At 46.2% G+C, this 25,143-nt stretch overlaps 1 protein-coding gene across 8 annotated transcripts in view; it reads left to right on the top strand.

Annotated features, from left to right (window-relative positions):
* Positions 1–25,143, top strand: part of LPP (LIM domain containing preferred translocation partner in lipoma) — a 301,297-nt gene that overhangs the window by 34,500 nt on the left and 241,654 nt on the right. The window lies entirely within an intron of this gene.

Raw genomic sequence — 25,143 nt, 5'->3', positions numbered from 1 at the left:
TCCCCTTTTGACCTGTGTGTGTTGTGCATGTGGGTGATGGTTGTCTCAGCCTCGCTGATGGATGCTCATGGAGTTGTCATAGTAAACCCTTTGGGGAATGGGGTACATGGTGGAGATGGAACAGATGGTGAGAAATCTTTGGGTGTGACCTGCACACTACAAATTCACAGGGTCTTAGTGGTGATACGTGTGTCATACTACCAGCTGGCTGTGTACGTGATGCTATTTGTGCTCACGTGCCATTAGTTTGTTTAAAACACACTTAAAATTGGAGGATATTTCAGAGCACTGTGCTGGGTAAGTCACAGTGAGTCTGCTGCTTGGAGAATCCTTGTTGAGCTTAGAACACTGCAGTGAGTGCTGCTATTGCCCCAATGGTTGGAAAGGCAGTGACCTGGGGCTTTCTGCTCATGTTAGAACATGAAAAAGTTCTTTTTCCCCTTTCCCTTTTATATATATATAAATATATATAATATATATATATATTAAAGCACCGGTTGAGTGTCTTTGTGGTGCCTTCTGTAGTGGTTGATTCATTGTATACTGTTGTCCATCTGCTCTTTGGAGGCTCCTTTGTTATTCTGATGGCACAAGTTTTCCTTTAATAGTTCACCTATAAGGAGAAGTCTGCAGGATGTGATTCACTGTGGCTTTGCTGGGCCTGGTGATGCACACTAGGTCTGTAGCAGATCTAAGTGGCACTGTGGTACCTTGCCTTGCTTACAGTCTGTTCTGTCGAGGTTGTTCTTCACTGCTTGTTAAGAAACTGTGTTGCACTTCTTGCAGCTTATAAGACTTTGAAATCTTGACATGGACATGATGTTCCTCCCCAGTTGTAGCTGCCGTGTCTCTCAGACAGTTCTTTTGCAGTTCTTTTGTTGCTCTTGACTGCTGATATTAATGTGGAGCAAACTCTGAGATGTTTGAACAAGCTGAGTTGGCCTGGTAATATCTCTTTTCCCCAGGCAAACACACAGAGATGCTCAGCCCTCCCTCCCCCTTTTCCTTCCTCTCTCAGCCTCGAGACTGTCCTGCTATTGTTGATTGCTTGTGTCCTGCATTTCTTCATTTGTCCCTGGAGAACCTGCAGGTTGGTGCTCATTTGTTTCCGAATCATTGTCCTCGCAGTCTTGAATAATACCCCCATTAAGCAGGTGGAGCTGATAAAATCACTTCCAACACAGCTGACAGCAACTAGGTCAGATCCTTTCTCACTGTTTCCTGACGGGAGAAAATAAAGTACACATGAAAGCAAAATACACGAGTTTTCCCCTTTGTCTCCACTCCCCGGACCCCCCTTCCCCCCCCCCCAGTCATGGTTTCCTCAACAACAAAAAATGAAGTCGCAGCCAATCAGTTCCTCAGAAAGAGCCTGAATTTCTCAGAGTCAACATTTCCACGTCTGACAAAGTTTAAAACAGAAGGGGAAAAAATAAATAAATGCAGAGGCTGCATGTGGTCTGGCGTGTGGCCAGGCAAGGAGGGCTCTTTGGGGTTATTATTAGGTAGATAACTGTTTCAAGGGCTTAAACATCAACCTGGTTGCAAGGGCTGCTGCTCTCTGTTTGAAATGCTGATGCATGTTTGATGCTTATGAGGAAATGAATTGCACAGTCTGAAACCACTTCTTTCTTTCTTTCTTTTTTCTTTCTTTTTTTTTTTTTTAAGTATTTTCCCCCCCACGATAACTTCAGTGCCTGTGCAGGTCCTGGGAAGTGATTACAGGTGCTCCACGGGGAGCTATTGCTAGTTTTGAGCTTGCAAATCTTTTTTTTACTATTAGGACCGACTCTCTGTTAGTGTCTCTAATAGGAACCATACTCAAGAGTTTGCACATGTTGGAGGGAGCTGTATCCAAAGAGGGAAGTTTTGGGCACCCTGGGCTCTGCTTTTGAAAGCGTGTGTACACACAGGTACTCAGGGGCACAGGGAAACTAAATCACTGGGACTTCAGTGCCTCAAAGCAGAGAGGGGCAGGAGGAGGTGCAAGATACGATAGAAGGAGAACACTCTGATGGTCCTTAAGAAGGATACACGGTACTTACTGCCCTAGAGGAGCAGGAGCTGATGGAGACAGATGCACAAGGCAAGGTGACACGGGCAGAGCAGCAGCCTGGGAAGTTTCTTGTCAAGTGCTTCTTGGAGACCAGCAGAAGAATGTCTGTTTGCAGTGCTGCTAGATACCACGTATCTGTCTATGTTCCCGTCTATATATGGTATGTGCAAGGCTATATATAAATGCTTTGGTGGCTGGTATTTTGGCTGATACACTCACAGTTTTGTGCCACATTGAGAGATTTAAAAATATCTCCCTGTTCCAGGAACTTCTATACCATGACAGATGTCATCTGGCGTGGGGAGTGGCTTCTGAAAAGAGAACACAATGCTATGAGCATACTACGAGCCTTAGGAGTCTATTAGATTATTTATTGCTCCACTGCCACCATAAGACGTGTGAGGTGCATTATTTCTGCCTGTCAGTTTTTTCACACGTTCACTCAGGCAGCATCTGTCACTCCTCCCTGCAAGTCTCTTGCTTTCATTCTCAATGAACTTGCTTTCCAGCTGGAAAGGAGGCAGCATAAAGGTTTCAGGAGTACTCGGAGCTAACGAGCAACTTCATTAACAATTACTTATTGACCTCGGAGTCATGCCTCTGAGAATCGGGGTCTCACCTGGTGGGTCTGCCCAGCCAAGACACGGTCACCCCATGCTTACTGTTGTTTCATTTCGAGGTAAGCCTGCAGACCTGTTGTGTCAGGCACTGTGGAAAGTGTGTGAGTCAGACCTGTGTCGGCAGCACGAGACGGAGTGGGATAGGAAACAAATGAGAGATGACGTTCTCAGGACTTTCTTTTGGGAGGAGTCCTCTGGTTCCCTGGACCTCAGCTTATCATCCAGAGACCTGGCGGTGCTGCCTCTTCCATAGGATCTGTAAGAATGGGCATGTCCCTTTTGGTCAGAAGGTGCTGGCAGGGCCGTGCCAGGCATGCTGTGATGGAAGCAGTTGGAGGGGGAGCACTGGCAGTGCCAGTGAGCATTGCTCATACATGCAGGGCTAGTTCTCTGTTGCTCGGGCTTTGGACCAGATCTGGGTGGAGTCATTCAGACTGACAGAGATTGAGAACATGTTGGGGTTTGCTACCTGCTTTGCATAGAAAGGCTGTGAAAAGGGAACAGACCAGTGAGGAATTATATCAGACCTGGGTCTTCTTTTTTTTCCACGTTGGGATGCTTGTCCTGTAAGCAAACAAATGAAATCCAAAGCATTCCCTTCTGGATTGGCTGGTGAGGATGGGAGATTTCACTGTCGAGGGGCAAAAAATGATCAGCGGAGCAGTAAAGGTGTGTGTATTGAAGGTGGGATAGGAGCAGTCAGGTATTGCTATGAGGATGGACCAGACGTGGGGAGAGTCCCTGTGGGACTTAACCTGGGGTTTGATTCTTGCCTCTTGAGCATGGCAGGTGAACTGTGTTCCCTGTTCTAGTTACTATTTGCACTGCAGCAGTGCCAGGAGAAGTGTTGAATAGGTGAGGATTTCTGCCTGCTAACGAAATGTGGGTGTGATGGGTTTGGGCTCATTGGAGCAGCGAGTGACCCTTGGGTCTGCTCCATGGAGCCCTGTTGGGGGGAGAGCTTTGCAGGGTGTAGCCTTGACATTTTTCTCATTTCATTCAATCCCTCGTTAAGGTCACAAGCAACGGGACGCCTGTAGTGGTTTTCTGTATGTGCCCTGTAGATCCCTCCCGGAACTTTGGCCCAGTCCTGCTCACTCTTGCCCGACCATGTATGCAATAACTCATGATACTGAGCCTCTTACCTCCTTTTAACTGGAGATGTCATGGAGTCCCACCGAGGGGCAGCCCACAGCTTCCCCTGACCTTGCGTGATGCCCTTCTTTCTCCCAACCCTACAAAAACCCTGTGCATCCATAGTGCCCTTTAACTCCCTTTAACTGGAGATGTCATGGAGTCCCACCGAGGGGGCAGCCCACAGCTTCCCCTGACCTTGCATGATGCCCTTCCTTCTCCCAGCCCTGCAAAAACCCTGGGCATCCACAGTGCAGCCCTGGCGGCTGCTGGCAACAGATGAAAGACAAAATGCATAGAAAGCTTCGGGAGTGTGGGTGGCATTGGGGGGGGGGGGGTGGAAAAATAGCTGAGGTGTCGTATCACCGGATGCCAGGAAACAGCCCAGCACTGGGCTGAAAGACGAGCAGGGCTGTGGCAGTGAGACTGGTGGCACATTCTGTACATTCTGCAGCCCCACAGCACGTGGAGCTGTAGGGCAGGCTGGCGGCCACACGTTTCGCTTTCAGGCATGTAGCTGAGCCGGTATTTCGTTATCCTGACACCCACTGAGTCTTTCTATTTTTTTATTTTATTTTTTTTTCCACTTTAGTTTTAACCGAGGTGCACTTGTTTATCCAGCGGGGCTCTGCAGCCTATAAACAGGATGTCTCACTGCTTCCTTTCAGCCCAGTAACACTAAACCACTTTGAGTGCAGATAGTGCTTCAGTAACGCTCCTCAGGTCTGAATTGGCCTCGTGTCAGTCGTGGCTAACACCAGATGAGGCAGCACCTGCATCTATCTGAGTATGAATCTAGCAGGTGCCCGTGTGGATGTGAACAAATCCACACTGCCAAAAAAGACATAAGTGCGCGTTTTCATCAGGGTGTCTGTATTGCGATACCGATTGAGACGGCGTCCTGAACTTCCATTATATGAAAGCAGTCTAGTTTATAAAACCCTAAACCTGAAAAAACTTTTGGAAAAGCTTTTGCTGTTTCAATAAGCATGGCTTTCTAAAGGTTTTCCTGCTCTACCGCAGACCTGGGGTATGGTGGCACCATGAGACTGAAAGTGAACACACAGGAGGTGACTCCAAGTAGTGCTCTTGATGAGGAGCAAGATGTTGAAGGAGAGATAAGGTCACTCTTCAGAAGCACATGTTGATTTAGAATATTGAAATCACAAATAGTGGTAACAGAATGGAGGTTTGGTTCGACATGTTGAGTGTCTTGACTTTAGTGGTCAAGGTGATTTTTAATGATTCGTATCTTGTTATAAGGGAATGAGAGTTCTAAAAGGCATCAGATGAGACAGAGCTTACATCTAAAATTACTTTCTCGTACAGATTAGATATTCAAAGAAACTTTTCAGAGCTCACGGTAGTGTAGAAGAGCTTTGGAAATGTGCTCTCTGTACAAACAGCCAAAAAGGGGGAATTGCTATATATACTAACACTTATTGTGTCGGGTTTTTAAGCCAATCTTATCAGCTTTGGGGTGGACTGATGATTTCTTACCTTTAAGACTGGAAGGCAGGTCTCTAGAAGAGAGATGAATATTGTCTTGATTTTGTTGGGTCGGGGTGCCCTTATGTTTCTGTAGAGGTTTTAAGCTTCTATGTGCCATTTTAACTGATTTGTCAGAATGTTTTGTTTACACAGAAGTATTCTGAATCTGCTACTGAGCTTTGGTTCAGAATAGCTATAGAAGAACAAGTTGTTCTGCCATACCTCTTCTGCAAGCACCTCATATGCACGCAGCTTCATTCCAAAATGCACATGCCTTTTTTGACTTTGTTCAGGCTGTATTGGAAGCTGGAGCAAACTGAAGTGGGGAGGAAAAATTCTCTGTTTTTTCCCAAAGTAAATTGATCTGCATTGGGCATCTTTTCCATGGGTGCTTGTCTCTTGAGGTTATTACCTGAACGGGCAGATCCCAAGTTGTGCAGCTGGCCGTGACAACCTGGAATTTTTGCAGTTCATTTTAATTGAGGGGTCAGTATGTTCGCCTCCTGTGCCCCGTTTGGCACGTGGTCCTTTCATATGACCAGGCTGGTGAGTAGTGGAATGTGCTTGCGCCTGGTTGCGTAAGGGGCTGACACAAATGAATGGGGTGACAAAGCTGATGTTCCACCTGCTATACAGCTGCCCTTTAAATAAAGATGTACCCCTGATCCCAAAAGCATTTACCCATGGCAAGGGTTGGCAACGCCAGGTAACGTGTAGATTGTTTTGCTTGGCTTATATAAAACAGGCACAAATTTCAGTGAGCTGGTGGGTGGTGCTGCTGTTCTGGGTGGGCAGCATAACATTGCCAGTGGCCACAACCCTGACAGGGCAGGAGGACTTTAAGTGCAACAGGGCCTGGGCTTGCAAAACGTCCCATCCCCAGGGCACTGTGTAACCTGCTTTGATAGTGCTACCCGACAGCCGTTGCCTCTCCTGTGACATGTTTGCATCCTGCATCTCACTTTTCCCAGGGGAAAGTGAAGGTGCATCGTAAGGGCTGGGCCAGTTGTCCACTTACCTGCTGGCATTCTGTTGGGATCAAGCAGTCAAACCAGGGGCAAAGCTTTCTCTCGACTGCTCACTTCTCCTGTGAATAGTGTGGCACCTCCAGTCTGATTTTATCTTGTTTTTCCTTGCCTCTTGGAAAAGAACAGAAGATAAAAGAACAAAGAATAAAGGAAATCATTTCCATGGTATCCAAACCCCACGATCAAACACCATTTCCTAGCCTTGCAAACCTCATCTTTGCAGGGGGTGGCCCAGCGAGAGCCAGCAGCTTTCCCTATTGATGAGGAATCCTCTCCTCTTTGCTCTAAGGGCCTTTCCTTCCCATTCTTAAAAAGCACTCACTTGAACAAAGTACTGGCAAATCCTTGCTTTTGGGCACTGGACCTTGGTCTGGAAGGCAGCGCACTGGTTAAACAGTAACAGGAACATGTAGGCTGGTTTTTGGCTTAGAGAGATGAGCGGCAATGGATTCTGCTCCCCAGTGCCCAGGACTGAGCTGCTCTTGGAAGCTGAAAGACACACCCAAGTTGTTGCCACGGGGGTAACAAAACAGGGGTATTTACTTCTTACCTACAAGCTTGGGCTCTTTTCATGTAATTGATGACCATAAGTCAGCAAAACAAAAGTTTATAGGCTTTGGGTGGATCATATGGGGAAAATATCTTGGTTGGCCTGGCCATTTCTTGAAGTGGTTTTCATGGATGGAGCTGCTCCTTGCAGCAGCCTGAAGTCAAGAACTGTGCACTATTCTATGCTGTTGTATTGTGTTGAGAAACTCTTCCTCGTCATGTACCTGGGCAAACGTGACGTGCTCTCACCTGATGGGACTGACTGGTTGGTACAGGGTTGCTGCTCAAACAGGAAGTTGAACTGGGTTAAAAGTGATAACTTTAGCCATTAGCATGTTGTGTAGGACAGAGATTGCCTTCATCTCGTGTCAAATGTTTGCTGATGCTCCTATGGACTGATGAGATGACGTGGCAGGATGATCTTTCCTTCTTATTTGCTTTGTGGCCATCTACTGAGAAACATAATGGACTATTTTGTAAGTGACAGCTTCTGTCCTAAACCTTGCATAGCTGATCCCTGTGAGTTGGCCTGGAGGGACTTCTTGAGATTCATCTGCTCTGTGTTCCAATCTGATCCCCTCTGGACTTTGTGGCACTTGAAAGTAGGATATTGTATAAAATGTGTCGAAATTCAGTCAACACAATGGTGACTGAAAAGTGATAGAAAGAGGGAATATATATCCTAAGTATCTTAGTAGGTAAAATCCACTAAAATTTAGTATAATCCTGATGATGGTAAAACATCATGGTGAGGGAAATACACTTGAAAACTGCTGCATGAGAGAGCAAGGGCACTTGTTGCATTAAGCTTATGGAGAATTGACTAACGTTCTCACTAATTTTTTCCCCACTATCTCATTAACATTTGAACTGGAAAAAGTCACGTGGTTTGAAAATATTACTTGGTTAAAGAAAAAAAAGAAAAAAGCCACAAACAACCAAGAAGTCTAAGCCAGCGTTCACCATGACGAGTGGTGAATAGAACTATAGGACCTACCCAAAAACTGTGCTTTGGAGTTGGCTGTTGGATTGACTGCAGGAAGGAGCGATGTGCCTGGGCTGGATGTAGCACAGCAGTGGTTCCGGTATGAGAACAAAGTAGTTCAAGTAGATCCTCTGCCTCAAACTGAGATGTGTTGATTCAATCTGCTGATTAGTAATACATAAGAGGCGAACTAAAGGTTAATTTAACAGAAGAAAACAAACATTAACATGAGCAGGGGATTAATTTGAAGCTTGGAAGGGAGGTCAGTGCAAATACTGGGATTGTGCAAGCTGCTTGAAACATTCCCCACTCTCAGTGGTGGCGACTGCTACTGCACAGAGCTCAAAACCAGAGCGTGGCTGGCGAATGGGAAGGAAGTACTTTGTGTGTGGGGGGAAAAATTAGAAAGAAACAGGAAAAAGCGCGTCCTGTTTTTGAGAAAAAAAATAACTCCTGAACACCTTCCCCCTTTGCCCCCAGTGAAACCCACAGACCTTTTCAGAATCTGAACTTTCTAGTTCCTCTTCAGTTTAAGAGAAACAGTACAGCACAAAGTTCCTTCACCTTCAAAACACCAAAACGTGGTCTAAAAAACACGCACAAGTTTTTGTTACTTTTGGTGGCAGGTAAATGAGTTTTCCTGGGGAAAAAGCTCCTGGGAGGCTTCCAGGTACAGCCCAGAGCTCAGAACCTGCCTGCCTGCTCCATAGCACCGAGTGGGTTTGCTGGAAGGGAGCAGAGTGAGTTCCGTGAGGATTTTCTTAATGCTGGCACATACTGTCTGATGTGCAGCATTTTGACATAATACGCTTGATGAGTTGTGCCACCATCTATGCTTTCTCTGTTTCGGGAACCTAACAGCCCTCTCTGCCTTCCTCTGGGTTTTTACCATCCTCTCGGCTGTCTGACTGAGCAGTTCTGGCAAGTTGTCAGTCTGAGGCCTTGAAGTGTAACACTTTCCTGCTGAGTTAGTATCTCCTCAGCCTCTACTTCCTTCATTTCCTCATTGCCTGCACCCTGCAGATGGGCTCCTGAGGTGCTGGTGTGAGTTACAAGCTCCTGAGAAAATCTGTGGGTGAATAATTAACACCGGTGTAACACTGAGCTGCCTTCTCCCCTCCCTGGAACTGCCTGGTGGCAGTAAATATTTCCCTTTTTAGCTTGTCGTGCCCATCCTAAGGAGCAGATCTCCTTGACTGGGATCTCGCTTTCTTTTTAGTTTTCTTTTACCTTCTCTTTCTGAGAGTAGAAAACGCTCAGCTGCAAATGAGAGGTGGAACTGCAGAGGAGGAGCTGACCTTATCCGCCTTTCATCTGGTTATATTCCTGCTCAGAGGAGAAAAAGGCTTCTCAATTGAAAGAAGGTAAAGTGAGTCCTTTGGGCTCAAGCTGGTGCCAGGATAAAACCAGCAGCAAAAAGCGACCCTTGGTTTGGGGTCTGGTTTGAGTTTGCAGAGAGTCATTCAGAGCTAAGTCATTCAGGCTGCTTTACAGCAAGGTTTAAGTGAGTTGGAAGTGATGATGGAAAGGAAGAGACTGGGTGATTTCCAGAGGTCCCTTCTAGTCTGTGATAGTGTGAGCTCCTCGTGAGTTTTTGACCCCATGGGTAACAAGCAGTGGGTCTTTGCTGTCTTTCTGCTCTCAGAAAGTGGTACAGGGGGGATGGAGGAGATGCAGAATGGCTGTGGAAATGCCATTTTGCACCCTCCCCACTTTTTACACCGTGTCTTGAAGGAGTGTGTCAGCTCCTCTCCAGGAGATGGACTTGCTGTGGGAGGACAAGCAGTCAGTCACATTGTAAAGTGCAACTGGTTTGTGTCCTCTTTCTTCACTGGGGAGACCCCTGGGTTACACTATGAATGAAAGTGATACTTAGGATAGCAAAGAAGGAATGAGCAAGTTGTTGGGAAGTTGTTGAGGCTGTCGGAGGTGATGTGGCTTCTCCAGTGCTTGCAGCAGGAGGCATTGGTTAGGCTGTAAGCATAGCTGCTTGCTGTGCTGGTAACTTTGGGGTTATCCCAGAACTGCTTTTATCTCTGTCATGGATTCCCTATGTAACTTTGGACACTTCCAGTGTTTCCTAAAAGGCCAGTGACCCAGTCCTGTGTTTCGATTGGGTTCAAGTGGAAATGCAGAATCACGAGCAGTCTCAAGTGAACTAATTCTTGAAGGTTAGGGAAAAAAAGAAGTAAACACCTCCCATGCTTTCTCTGCCTCAGCTTTCTCTTCTCGTAAGCGGTGCCCTGGAAACCTCCTCAGGGGTGTTGTGCAAAACTTACTCACCCTCAGTCAGATGTGTACTGTGACAGCGATGGCTGCGGAAAGACAAGAATGTTGGTGAGACCAAGAGGAAGAAAATGGGAAATACCCAATGTAAGTGCAAGTAAGAAACAGAACCAAAAAAGTCCTTTGATCTCAAGCTTCTGTGGTTTTCTCTTTGTTTTGCTTGCTCACGTTCCTTGGAGGATTCCTGGAGGAGCTCCAGAATTCAACCCAGCATCACCCCTGATGAGAGCCACCTTGAGAGCTAGCAGGGCACGTCCCCACTGGGCTCAGTGTGTGGGGAGAGCTGTGGCTGTGGTGCAGGCAGCTTATCTGACTGCATGAACCAGTTCCTAAAGTGATCTATGTGAAGCATGGCCAAGCAGATTAAGTATTTCCTCTACTGAGTGGTATTTGTTGTATCGTAAAGCTGGAATGGTTCCTAGAAAGCATTAAGATACAAATAATATTAACCAGAACTGAGAGAGAACAGCCAGTCGCTCAGGAATGAAAGAAATACGCTGCAGTGTGAACAGGGCACTAGGAATGAGGCTGGCTGTTTCCTACTAAATTTCTTTGTAAATTGTACTGGGTTCCCCGGGAGATGCCATGCTAATCACATGCAAAGTGCCATTCCTCTGTTTATTTTCATGGTGTATTTACCTGAATGGTAACGCCTCCTCTCCTTCCCTCCGATACAAAACGTGCTTGTTCACTCACGTGAGTGCTTGTAAGGCCAAAGGGGCAATCAGCCCTCTTAATCTGGGCTGTCATGGAATAAATCACCTACTGGGCTAAATCCCTGCAAGCTCGTCCTGGTCTCACCTCATCCTCATCTGTGTTCACACGTGCAGTTGCTCGCTGGCAGCAGTGTGTAACTTGCTTCCCTCTCCTGCAGCTTAACTGAGTAAATCCTGCAAGAGCAAAGATAGAAATTGCATTATGTTGGTGGGCCTTGGCAGGTAATTTGGGCAGAAGGGCAGTGCTGGCTCCAAAAAAATACATTCTCTTCTATCTACGTTTATTCCACTATAGCTTGGGGAAACTGCGTGTTTTGGTTTTGTTTCTTGTTGAATAGATGTCCGCCATCACTTTTGTGTTTTGAAGTATTTAGTTTCTCCAGCGGTTTCAGCAGGTCATTCCCTCAGCAGTCAGGAGAGAGAGAAATTACTGAAAACCACTGTGCTTTTGTGGATTTTGTTTTCTTTTAATATACTGAAAATACAGGCAAGGGACTTGGTACTAACAGAGGTCCTGAAGCTACCTATGAATTTCTGAAGTCTTTCCTTTGCTGATGCTGAATTGAACTTGACAGTAGTTTTCCTTGACAAGCATTGAAATGGAAAGTCACAAGGTGCCATGAAAGAGGTGCATACAGATCCTGAGGGTCAGGGCAGGTTCAGGGGACGCACACAGAATGAGATCACTTCATCTTCTTTGATCAGTTCCTGCAAGTAGTACTTTCCCAGGGCACGTCTGCAGTGATGGCTGCCTCCCTAACAGCAGTAGTTACTTGCATTCGCTACCTGGCACGTGCTCACACCATGGCCTGTTTTTCTTGGAGGTTATTGCAAATAAATGAGTAAAAGCCCTGGGCTCTGCTGTCTAAATGGTTCATTAAAGATTGTTTTTGAAAAAGGTGCACCTTGTGCCAAAGCAGTCTCTGGTGTTCTCTGTTGTCCGGGGCATTGCAACCCTGTGAGGAGAGGTATGCAACATCAGTGCAATGCTTTGACCTGGTTACAGTAAATCTTAGGAGGTACGTTTGTAAGGACGGGCAGTCTGTTCAGGCAGAGGGGATCAGTGCTCTTCCTGGTCTCTAATTGTTCCTGTAATTCCACTGCTCAGCAAGTATAGCTGCATCTGTGTGCTTTGAGAGTGGACAGGTGTTTAGCCTTCAATTGGAGCATCTCATATTTAGGGCAGGATGTGTACAGAGGGACCTTCCACATTCCTTCTCTGTTGGCTGACAGAAGTGCTCAGTGGGGTAGCTGTGGGGATTTCCCATCACGTTTTGGCTGAGATATCCAAAGAGAGATCCAAAAGAAAGGCAGGGATATCAGGAGGTTAACATAAAGCCATCTTGCATTGCTAAAAGGAGCATTAAGGTAGAGTTGGGTTTTGTTCAGCCAGGGCTACCTCACAGGAGGGAAGGCTATTGAGCTGGTGGAATCCAAAACCTAGATGCAATACTTGATATCTTAATGCAAAATGCTCCTTTTCCTGTGCTAACTTTGGCACTGATGAGCTTGTTCATCCTATTCCGGGTGCTTCTGGAGTGATGATTAACAGAGGGGAAGGGCTGGTGCTTGAAAGGGATGTTGTGCATTGATCTGGTGGGCAAGCATCTCGGGAGGGTGGTAATGTGGGCACAAAGGAATGCGGAAGGGCAAGGCTCTCTAACCTAGAGAGGTTTGAGCTCGGCCCCAGGCTGGCAGAATAATCATTAGTGTCAACATCTGGCCCATCAGTTCTTCCATTAGAAACACAGTTCTTTGTGGGATTTTAATATCTTGGCTATTTCGGATCACACTGAGAAACAGCATGGCCCTGCGCAGGCACTCAGCATGGATGCTGTAGTTGTTTGCAACGTCGACATATATAATAATAATTTATTGCATTGCAGTGAGAATAGGCAAAATGGGAAAACCAAGCCCCTACATAGTAGGAGTTCTTTTCTATCAAGCAAGCTGTAGGAGCAATGTTCTAGCAATTAACTGTAACCGCAAGAGAGTAGCTGGTGCGGGGAGGGATTTGAGCTAAGAGGTGTTCTGGGGCACAAGCTGTATATTGAAAAACCAGGGTTCCTTCATGATGAGACCAGTTCAGATGCTTTTCTGAAGCTCTGTTGGAACGTTTGCATCCATAGATAGGCACAAAGTTAAGGCAGTCAGATTTGCAGCTCGGTTGAGGAGCCAGAGCTTTCCGAGGGCAGGAGTTGCACGTGTGTGTGTGTGTGTGTGTGTGTGTGTGTGTCTATGTATGCAGCATCTCTTCAAAACAGGATCTGATTTAAGAGAGTATTTCTGTACAGGAAAGCATGTTAAGTATATGCTTAAGTCTCCCGGAAGTCAAAGCAACTTAAGCACATGTTAAAGTTAATCATGTAATTAAGTGATTTTCTGAGTTGGCCTGGATCTGAGATTGCACATAAGGCTCCTTTGAGTTGGGATTCACAGCCCTGTTTTGTAGCTCCATCCCAAGACAGGTGCTGGCTTATTTATTTTTAATTCCTTCTTTAAAGATGGCCTGCTTTGGCCTTGCAGCTCTGCAGGTTATTGGAAAAGATGATGTGAAAAGTCAGAGCGCTCTGAGCAGTGCAGTCCTTTAGAAATGACTGAGAGAATTTGTACCATTCATTTCAAAAGGGCTCGGTAAAATGCAGTAACAAGGATGTTTTGCTGAAGGATACTGTTGGAGCTAAAATGCCGTCTGGTGTGATCAGAATGACAGCCTGCTTGAAATTGGTGTGGTGTAATGTGCTACTATAGATTGCTTTCCTTTAATGTCACTTTTTTTCCTCCTTCATGAAGTCTTCTTGCAATGAGTGGGATGCTTGCAGCGTGGATTTGAATGTGATATTGTGTAACAAGAATAGTAAGGAGGTGCACTGTATAATATTAAAGTGGAAAGCTACTGCCCAGAAGGGAAAGGTAATGCTTTTTTTTCCCCCATAAAAGCACCATTCTCCAAGCACTTACAGGTTTTCCTGTATGTGAGGTTTATTTACTTAAATTCCCATTCAGGTGAATGGACACTTTGGTTCTGAATTGATTTTTTTGGCAGAACTTTACACTTATAACAATAGACAATGCTAATATGTAAGTTCTTTGTAAGGAGACTATCGTTTTGCCTGGAAATAACAGTGTGATTTGATGAACGCTTGAGTGTTGCTAATGAAAAAGGGTGGGAGAGGAAATTACATTTAATAAGGAGTTTAAGTGACAATTTTCTTATAGTATGCCACTGTGTTTAATTTTCACAGAAAAGAGAAACCAAAGGTGTTTGCAAGGCAGGTGCAGTGCAGCTGGGTACCATAAGCTTTCACTGGGCTACTTTTCCATGTACCTCAGTACGTAACCCTTGTCCTTGTGCTCCTACAAGTCAATGCTTCCCAACGGCCAGCAGCCTGGCTGGCAGCGTCCCTTGCTGTCCATGGAAAGCCCCACAGATGCAGTCCTTGCAGCATTTCAGCCCTTGTTTGCAAAGCGCCGTCTGTTCTTATGTACCGTGTCCCCACTCGGCCTGGCCAGGAATGAACCCTTGTCTTGACCTGCTGCATCCTCTGGTAGGAAGGCTGCCAAGCAACTTCCAGCTGAAAACACGGTTTGTTAAGAAAGGGAATTAGTTACTTTTTGGCTTGCCTTTTGGACCTCTGGCCTCCAGACCAAGCAGATCCTCTTTATAGTCTTCGACGTAGTAAGTCCTCCCGTGACAAGGCCAGTGGTGACACTATGTGCTTTTCTAATCGTATCCCCTCTCTTGTGTTGGCCCAGACAAAAACTGCCAGCTCCAGGTTGCTCTAAGGAATGTATTTGCTCATGTAACAGTGCCTGCATGACTCCAGTTGCTGAGGAACATTTTCAGCTAATGATTACGGTCCATTTTAAGTGCCACTTTCACAGGAGAGGGATGTATCTGAGCTTTCCTCACCCCTTGTGATGTAGAGCTGGAAGCTTGTTTAAGCAATGCTGACATCTACTTGCTATATCAATGCAGGTTTCTTTGGTTCAGGTGTCCATTAAAGCAGACCCATCAATCCAGAAGATGGGCTGTAGCTAATTTTTTGAGGTCCAAGGACATTGGCCAAAGATACCAGCATTGAGCTGCTGAGAGGTGCTGTACAGGAGTGTCTGGTCTCTCTGAGAAGCAGCAACTCACAGGTCCCCTTATCTCCTTGTGGTTTGCACACCCTAAAATGGGAAAGGAAAGCAAAGCTTAAAGTTTCACCCCCAGAACAGCTGTTGATTTGCCACTTAATGAGGAAAGTCTTGGGTAGCTGGGTGGCATGCATCTGTGTGATAGGCTGGAGAATGGGGCAAACCTTGACTTTCTTGACTTTGTCTCTTTGACAAACCCACTGCTGATGCAGGTGCTTGAATTTATTTCCCTGGAAAAACAGTAATAGTTTATTGTAGGTGTGCTATGACATAATGACGTAATGAATGTGTTCTTCTGTTGTGTAAGTGCAAAGTTTTGATAGGATTGATATGTTGGCTTGTCTAGCCTGATAAACTGCAAGAACACTCTAATTTTGGAGCTGTTTAGGTTCATGAGGACCAATGGTTCTGGTCTTGATTTCCACCCTGACCTCCAACTGGTTATTTCAATAAGACTTGGAAGCTCAGGAAAGGGTATCGCCCTTCTTGGTGTGTCAGCAGCACTTCAGCTGTCAACAGGGAAAATATGGACCCCTGACAGTTAGGTTTATGGAAGTGGGAGTGGGTTTGAACTGAAGAAATCTTGGTAGGAATGAGGAGTGTGTGTATGTATGGTCCATCCTGATTTTGGTCGGGTGTTTGTTGGTGAAGTCTCTAAGGGAAGGCAGTGCTCAGCACTTAACTGAGTTTGGCATTTGGGGTGTCTGAGCACATGGCACTTCTTCCTTTGTGCTGACAGTGCAGGTCATTAACAGCAGCCCTGACACCAACCAGTGCAGTGAACCCCACCTGCCTGTGCTGCGTTGGGTATAGCTTGCACCCAAAAATCTGTGATGTGAAGAATCAGTGAATCTGGGGACAGGAGAGGGAATCTTTCTCCAGGCGGTTTTCCTGTATAGGACAGGGATTATAAAGGCAGGATCTGAATCATCCAAGTGCAAATGGCCGTGCAGCACATCTTGGCAGATTCTAGATGAGACACACCATGGGCTCCACCTCCCGTTCATGGGTAGCTGGGTGACACCCTATTATTTCTGCCTCTGGTACAGGTTGTGAGTGGTCTGGTTAAAAGCATGATTGATTGCAGGGGGCTGTAACCAAGTGTGATGGGACAGCATAGCTTACAACTTCATCTCTTGGGCTGCGGGAGGCGGGTGGTGGTGATTGCTTTTCTTTTTCTCTTTCAATTATTTTTTGGTGAGGCGTCGTTCTTGAGATTACATTTTACCTTCCTGCAAAGAGGGGATAATGCTTCCCATCGCAGGGCCGCAGGGAGCTGCTGCACCACTGCAGCTGAACGATAGCCGAGGTGCAGCAGCTGCATGCACTCAGCCCAGTGCAAACGGGGGAGGCAAAGTGCTTCAGCTGAAACCACTGGGAAGTCAATTCACCGAAATCTGCTAAGCCACAGTGACTCTTGATTGCAGTCACCTCGGTATTTAGAAAGTGCTCTGGTGTCTTGAGAAGGTAAATGTGTTGTGGGGTTTATTAGCTTTAATTTAAATGTTTTCAAAATACCGGAGACTTCTGCTGGGAAAAAAAAAAGAGAGAGAGATTTGGGTTTTCTTAATGCTATCACATCAGCCCTGGACATGGTGCAGACAGCTGTGTGGTTACTGGGGACTTGCCACCTTAGCTGTGATATTTTTGCAGGCTCGGCTCAAAGTGTAATTGTATTGAAGCACTTTGTAGCCCTACAGTGAAGGGAATGTTAAAGGGTTTGCACAGTCTGGCTTAGAGTTTCTGAGTTTAAACAGTGTAAAATGTTCTTGGCATGCTATTGAGAACAGCTGCTTAGACACATGCATTGTCATATAACTAGCACTCTTCATTTGCTTCAGGCATCATCATCTTTCATTAGAGCAGCAAAAACTCACCTGAATCCACCACTCTGCCTCCAAAAACAGCAAAGGCTTTTTGTGCCATTTTATAGTCACATCACTGCTAAGGAAGCTGTGAATTGAACGTGATTCTGTGTCCGTCTCAGAGAAAGGGCAGGGCTCTGAGATCTGTTTGGGGCTCTCAACATCACTTTTACTGCTGGGGTGCTGCAGTGATGTGAACTGCATTTGTCCTGAGGAGGATAAGATGGCAATTTGGGTGTTAATGGTAGTAAAACACAAACAAACACTGAAAGACCATCTCTTCCTTGGTGATCTCTTCCTCTTGCCTCTGTGTGCCATAACCAGAGGGGAGCAGCAGGTCCTGCTGGGGTGGTGGGAGGCCTGTCTTTCTCATGAATTTATGGCTTTTAATTTATATGAGGAAGAAGCAGGCTTTCTTTAACGGTGTGGCAGAGATGGGTTGATGGTTGGACTAGATGATCTCAGTGTTTTTTTCCAACCTTTATGATTCTATGACCAAATGCTCAGTTGGGCTGCTTATGCATGCTGTCCCATCACTGTCCACTGCTCTCGAGGAACGCATCCTGCACAGCACAGCAGGTATTCACCTCTTGAAGAATTGGTTGGGCAACCGGCTCACCTCCAAGGAACAAACGCTCCTAATCCTGACCCTTAAGAGCAGCCAGGTTGGCCCTAATCCTCCCATCACTCCTCCTCTGGCTGCTCTGAGAGAGGGCTGGTGGCTCCCAACAAGTTCCAGGCACATTAGTCACTGGTTGCAAGACCTTTTGTTTTTATTGCAATAGCATTTAGACAGTGGGAGCGAGGAGCATGTCCAAGCTGCCGGCTGGGAGTGGGGTGCTGGCAGGGCACCCATGTTGGGGCAGGAGGTGACACCCCATGGGGACCGGTGGCTGTGGCTGGTGCTGGCCCTGCAGGGCACTGGGCGGTCCTGTGGGCACAGGATGTGGCTACTCGGTGGGGCATGTGTGGAAAGCAGGCCAACTGGCAGTGGGAAGGAAGCATTCACTCTTTCTCCTGACGGCCCATAGCTTATTTTTGCTAATCATTCCAGGCCACAGGAATTTTGGATTTTACTGATTTTTTATTTTTTTTTTTAGTTGTTGGTTGTTTTTTTTTGTTGCGTATTTTTTTTCCTTCTTTCTTTTAATTGTTGGAGCTGTTTTTAATCCCTGACCATAATAAAGCCACACTGTTAACACAAGCAGCAGGGTAGCTGGAATCACAGCTGTACTACAAGCTCTGCTTTTAATTTCAGGCTGTTATTAATGAGGCTAGAAACCTTCCCCTCCCCCGGCCAAGTTTCAGCCGTGTATCTTCATCCAAGCAACTCCACGGCTACTTCTGAGCATCCCCAGCTCCATTTGAATCCATTGGGCAAAAGGAAGAAGACAGTATTTTGACATAGGAAAGCTGTGAGTGGTAGAACTGGTTGAAGAGGTTCCTGGCTGAGTGCAGGGAACTCAGCACAGGTAGAGATGTGACCGGTCCTCCCAGGGAATTGTGGCTGCTTTGGCTGGGTGACAGCTGGTTCTGCAGTGCCTTGGCCTGCTCATGGCTATGTGGTCCTGCCACCTGACCATGCATTTTTTGCATGAACCTAAGGTGCTGGTGCAAGGAAAGGGATGGGACATAGCATGTTTGGCATAAGGCGAGGATGGGATGAGTGGCTGGATGGATTCATTGCTGCTGAGTAATGATGAAAGCTGGAAGATGACAATTTTGAAACTGGTAAAGGTGAAGCTCCATCACTGTCCTGTAATTCAGAGCATGCAGGTTGTTGAGGCCGGTGATGTAAGATCCAAAGGTAGATTGGATGATTCTGTGCTAATGACTTTTGGCAAGGGAACAAAATAAAACTGGAAGCTCTATTAAACCTCCTGACTCAGGTTCTAGTTAGTCTTTATCTCTTAGACACTGGAATGGGATAGCAAGTGGGTCACAGTGCTGTGTGCCTGCCATGGAGGTTTTGCATCATCCTTCGAGGGCTCAAGAACCAGCCAAGGTCAAGGATTAGACACTGGAGGAAATGGACCAGGGTGCCTATTCCTTTAAGGGTTCTTGCTTAATTCCTAGCCAGTTCTAGCATGGTCTTGCTTGGGATCCTGGGTGCCCACAGGAGGAGTCTGTTGATTGCTGAGGAAGCAGCAGTGGCAAAAAGCTTTTATCTTTTAGCACATAATCTTATAATTGCCTCCTGGATATGGAAGTCCCAGACTGCTTTTGAAACTGCTGTGATGGACTTAGAGGTTGTCAGGACTAGTAAAGAACTCCCAGTGATTTGCATCTGCACAGTCCCACACTTCTGTTTCTGGCCCAGCTGTGCTACAGAGGGCGGGTATCGCTGTGCTGAGGTCACATAATCCTCCCAGCTCCAGCTGTGTGCTCCGAAGGCCAGGTTGCCTTTACAACTGGAGTGCTGCTTAGCCTGTGAAACAGCCCTTCAGGATTGTAGCTGGGGTGAGCTGGTTCAGCTTGCTCCTTTTGCCCTGTGTGGGAGCAGCGGGGTGTCTGAGCCCGTCACACTGCAGTGCATGCGCTTGCCTTTTTCCTAGACAGATCGATTGGATTTCCAGTAAAGACAAACAGAGTCAGAAGTAGGAAGGCGTTGAGCACACAGCGCTGCCCCGCCGGCTGTGCTCAGCTCCATATACGGCAAAAAAAAAAGGAACGGGAAAAGGGAGTGCAGCGTGAATACCAGACATACAATGCATTCCTCGCAACTGCACGCGCGGAATTTGCTTTTCCCCAGAAAGTGAACCCTCTGTGCATCCATTAAGTCACTCTGTGCTGCTTAGCAGGGAGAGAGAAGCCAGCATCGAGCTGGCTCCAGCAGCACTCTGTGTCTTGTCTAAGTGAATTCCTTTTCTGTAAGGGTCCTTCCTTCTTTGTTGGAATACGGGAGGGAAAGGGGTTGGGATGAGGAAGGGGAAAGGAGCCAGATTGTTTTGAAACTCACTGTAACTCCTGGCAAGCTACAAGCAGGTAGACTGCGATTACATTTATTGTCGTGTCTTGGTTGTCCAAAAAATCAATGTTGATTCATCATTAGCCTCCGTCTTTAAATTATATATTCCCTGAATAGCATCATCCAGTTAGTGGTGGGTGGAGGGTAGATAAGGGAATCAATCCCTATGCTTCATTCATGCTCTGGCTTCACCCTTGCGATGGCTGCATGCATGAATGGCCTGCTGCTCCAGGGCTCTTGTGTGAGCTTGGACCCCAGGTTCGAAGCAGCAGTCCTATGTTTATTTAACAGGAGTCTTGATTTCTCCCTGTTTGCATGAGTTTGGGAAGTTCTGGTTTGTTAGCCTCAGCTTTGGATCCTCTTGTGAGTTTGAATGAGGAAGGTCGGGCCAGTCCACCACCTCTCCTGGTCTGCCGCTGACTCATCGTCTGCAGACACCACCTATAAGTCACAGGAGCCGACCTACCACTACAGGTGCAGTGGTTTCCTAGATTGTTTGGAAGGCAAATTGTGGCCGGGAAGCCACAGCAGGGCAAATCGCAGCACAGTCTGCAGGTGGTCTGCCTGCAGCACCTGGTGCCACGCTCACAGTGCGAGCACCTCCAGCCAGTTCCATCTGCATTCACTTGCCAAGAAGAAGCTCTTCCCAGACCAGCGGTGTGATCTGCTTCCTGGTGCACCTTTCCTTCAGTGCTGTTTGCATTTTCTGTGGTCAGAAAGCTGGGAGAATAGAGCGACCGTCACTTGGTGTTTCTGGTGGGAGAGAAAACAGCTTAGAGTCATGTTTTATTACCTTGGGCTCTACATGCCTGGAAAGCAGTCCTCTGCTGTCTTTTCATAGGTCTTGTGGAGGTGATGATGTGCCTTAATTCCACGTGCTCCTTTCATCTAAGTGCTGCACCGTGCTTTCCCATCTAGAGGATGGGCTATGACAGCACCCAAACGAGGCAATCTGTGTAGCTTTGTGAGATTCCCATCTGTTTCTGTCGTTGACATCTGGGTTATTCCATGTTACTTGCCTTCATGCTTTCCTGTAAAACCAGGCATGTTATTAGGACTCAAAATAGTAGCTCCTCTGGGCCATGTTGTAATAGAAGGGTGTTTCATGATGACAAGTTCCAGCGCTGCACGAAGGCAATGCTCTTTTATATGTGCAAGAAAATAGCAACAGTCTGCTGGCAGGTCATGCATGGCTCAGCTCTTTGAACTTGTACATTACTGAGTGTATGCTGTCTCTGTTCTCCAACGCTGTACTTTGCAGTAAGCTCTGTAAATTATCCAGCGAGGATAATAGAGGAGTTTGTGATGGTAGAAGAAAGAGGAATGAATGGCAAATTTATGCTAATGAAAACATCTGTTGAGTATTCTTGCCACTCATTCCTCATCCATCCTCACACACATCCGGAGGTTGTTTAAAGCCAGGTGGAGAAAGGAGGCTTGAGGTTTTTTCTCTGCCTATACCCTCGGCTCTTGCAAATGTGTAGCTATGTGTGCAAAGCCAAAACATTTGGGGTAGAGCTGCCTGGTGTCATTTTTTGGCTCAAATTCACATAAGTACATTCTTGACTTAACGGCGCTCTGTGCGCATTAGCCAGAGCTTGCTGGAAAGTAGGCAGGCTTGGTGAGTGTTGAGTTTGGGGTGCCTCAGTGCTTTGATGATGTGAGATCTTTATGATGGTGCTGATATGGGCGGTGGCTGCTGGTTGTGAGCAGGAAGCATTTGGAGGATTAAGGGCACTGCCAATGTGCCCAGACCTTACGGGGGGAGGGCAGTGGCAGCATGGCGTGCTGAACTGAGTGGGAGCCCTGCTGGAGATAGAGGCATCCAGGCTTTTTGTCCCCAGCACGTGCCTTGCTTGCAGAGGGCTTTCAGGTGCTGCACACACCTAACCTGTGGTTAAGGAGCACCATGAGATTGGTGGCTCTATGTTCCACTTCTGATGGGCTTAAGGGGGAGTGAATCTCCCCCGCTTGCTCTTCTGATGCGACAAAACATTGGAATTGGTAGAGAAGGTGAAGTGCGACTGGTAAATAACTTCTGTAAGTGTTGAGATGTATTTGTTTCCAGAGTGTTTACTTCTTGCTGGGGGGAAAAAAAGTCAATAAAAAATAAGAAAACCCAGCGACCATAAACATAAAGTAAGCAACATATTTGCACCCTCTGAGTGTGAGAGAGCGCTGAGCTTTTGTTGCCTTGTCCTTATTTATGTTTTTTGTGGTACTGCCTGAAGGTTTCTTACCAGAAGTAGGGCCGTCGCTATTAGAGAATCCTGTAAAGCAGCAGTAATAATTGTACAGTGTTCTCTGCTGCTATCAGCTTTATAATTATTCATAGATGTTTTTTAGAAGCCGTGAGGGACTGCCTCGCCACACACCATTGATTTTGCTAATAAAATCTTCTGTTTTAATGGTACCTTTCATTGGAAAAACATCAACTGCTCCATAAAATTAAGACTCATAATACTGTAGGATGGAACTGTTTCCTGTGTTCTTCACGGAGGGATTGATTGAGATGGATTTATTTGGTCACTTAACAGCCTTTAGACCTTGCTGTATGCCCAGAGCCTGTGGAAGGGCGGCCCAAATCGCCGTGCTTTGTTGTGCAGAATGCCACTTTACCATTATATTCCTTTCTCCCTCTAAGGCAGTGATGGGTGTTGAACTTGCAGTCAGGAAGTCAGTGCTGAGCCAAAGCTCTGCGCTTGTTGTGTTGCAGTTGGCAGGCTGGAGTGTACCCTTAGTTCAGCTGGTAAAATTCAGGAGATGACACGAGTGTGTATTTTAGTGTATTTATTTATTTAGAGAGCACGTGTGTGTTGTATTTCAGGGACTGTTCCGTTGTGGGTTCGTAGAGCTGAATTGGATTTAGTCTGACAGGAAAAGGCCCAGTTGTCTGTAGCAACCTGAAATTGATTCCCCTTCCCTGCCTCCTGAAAGCTGTTCCCTCTTGAATCATCCCTTTAATTTAATACAGCGAACAGGATGTCCCTGCGTGCTGAAACTTATAATTTCTTTTAATAACAAGTAACCCAGGCAAAAAAAAAAAAATCTGATTTGAGAAGCAGCTGCGATTCCATCTTTATTACTGCTCGGCATCAGTGCTTCCCATTCCACCTCTCTGTGCTTTGTGTCAGGTACTGGAGGCTGTCAGTGGCATTGGTTCCTTATTGCTTTGGCTGCAGGGAACTTGTACCTGCATGCTCTGGTCACACTGGCTTTCCTGTCCCTTTGGCCGCGGGCAAGAAACCCTTTTTCCTTGTACCCTCCATGACTTTCCCCATTGATGAGTTCTGTACAAATGGAACGGAGTGCTTGCATCTATGCTTGTGCCATTAGCGCAAGTTGCATCAGTCTGTGCTGTGAAACGCCTGTCTCTTCTCGGCTTGTTTTCTGGAAAGGAAAATACAGTGCATGAAACGGATATGGCAGAGCCTTGGGCTGTGTGTTCACCTGCCATCTCTTGCAGAGGAAGCCGTGTCACTCACTGTGTGCTGTGCGCGGCGCTCGTTGGGAAGATGTGCTGTTTAATCTTCCTGTTATTTTCACATCAGTCTAAAAATCGGTTTGTTTAATGTGCATCAGCTGAACAGTTCACCAAACAAACTACCCAAGAAGGTTAATCTCCAATTCCATACTGCTTTTACTGTCAAATCCGACTGTTTCAAAGACAGTAACGAGTCTCTTAACAATAAATTCCAGACGCGGAGGTAGAAGAAGCAGCTACAACTATTAGGTGCCAAAACTGATACTTAGAAGGCTTTTTATTATTATTATTATTCAGAAAACTCCATATTTTGTTTATGGCTGTAGTACAAGTCTCAGAAATTGAACAGAGCTTGTGACTGTTCATCAGTAGCTGTTGATACTCATCTTGTCTGGATTTGATCTCTCTGTACTTTAATTTAGGCATTAAATATCCTGAGTTAAAAACAAGCGTGCTTTCCCTCTTATCTGTTGTTCATAGAATCGCACAGTTGTTTGAGTTAAAGGCCATCTGGTCCTAACTCCCTGCACTGAACAGGGCGTTCTACTACAGCTCCATCAGGTGTTAGAGCCCCATCCAGCCTGACCTTGGCTGTCTCCAGGGTTGGGGCACCCACCGCCTCTCTGGGCAACCTGTGCCAGTACCTCTGTACCCTTAGTGTAAAAAAGAACTTCCTTATATCCAGTCTAAATGTCTCCTCTTTTAGTTTGCAGCCATTTCCCCTTGTTCTGTTACAACAGGCCCTGCTATAAGAGTCTGTCCACTTCCTTCTTCTAGCCCCTCTTTATCATTGTTGAGGACCATATTGGCCATGAAGCATCTTTTCTTATCTCCTTATTTGCACACCTCAAGTGCTCCCCATCTTCCCAAAACCATAAGAAAGCAAGAAGAACGCAGTCCTGCATGGTTGCAACCTGGTTTACTACATGACCTGGCCTTCCTACATCACCAGCAAGTAGGGTAAACATTGCTTAGGGTCTAAATGAGCTTCCAAATGTCTCTATTTGCATTCCTCCCTTCAGCAGAAGCACTGCCTGAGAGCTGGATCTGACCGGGCTGGGATATGTTGATGTTCCTTGACTGTTGTCTGGAACTTCTGACGGTGGGATATTTGTACACTTCAGTGTTTCCTCCCAGAAGTATCAAAGGAGCTAAGGCCACTTTCCAACATGAACATGAAAGGCATTCACACACTAGTGCAGCAAGCATTGCCATGGAGAACAAAGGCTCTTGCTAATCACTCCTAATGCCTTTTAAGTTTATGCTTCATTTTCCCCCTTTTTTCAGTCAGCCTCCCAGAGTACTGAGACTTCAGCAACTGACTCACCAAATAATTAACAGAAGGACTCTATCTCTGAAACTTCTGAACACCTCTTTTAATTTTCTTAAACCAGCCAGCACCTTGGCCAAGTTCCAGTTTTGTGTAATTACATTTGACCTAGCTTAATCCCTTGGCAGTTTCAATTGCATGTGGTAGTCTTCTTGGCTCCCTGTCCTGAGCTGCCATTCAATACTACTTCATGGTTTTCAACAGCTGTTCTAATTCTGCCATAGAAATGGGTGTATATTCTTGGTGGAAGCACTCCTCACATCTATATCCCTTGCTGAACATCCATATCTCTCGCTGGTATTTTGGGAGGTAATGTCTCTGATACTACAGGTGGTCCTGTAGAAATCATCAAAGCAATTTGCACTGTTAAAGATAGACGTCCATTTGGACTCCTTCATTAGTTGGCCATCTATATTGCTGAGATTGAGCTCTACATCTTCAGTACAAGGCATTTATTGCTTAGTCTCCTCAGCTGCTGTGTGCTGTAGGGG

Source organism: Excalfactoria chinensis, chromosome 9 (genome assembly GCF_039878825.1).
Source record: "Excalfactoria chinensis isolate bCotChi1 chromosome 9, bCotChi1.hap2, whole genome shotgun sequence".
In the NCBI taxonomy this organism is placed as follows: domain Eukaryota; kingdom Metazoa; phylum Chordata; class Aves; order Galliformes; family Phasianidae; genus Excalfactoria; species Excalfactoria chinensis.
The sequence above is the reverse complement of the archived record's forward strand: the minus strand, read 5'-3'. Positions and strand labels throughout refer to the sequence as shown.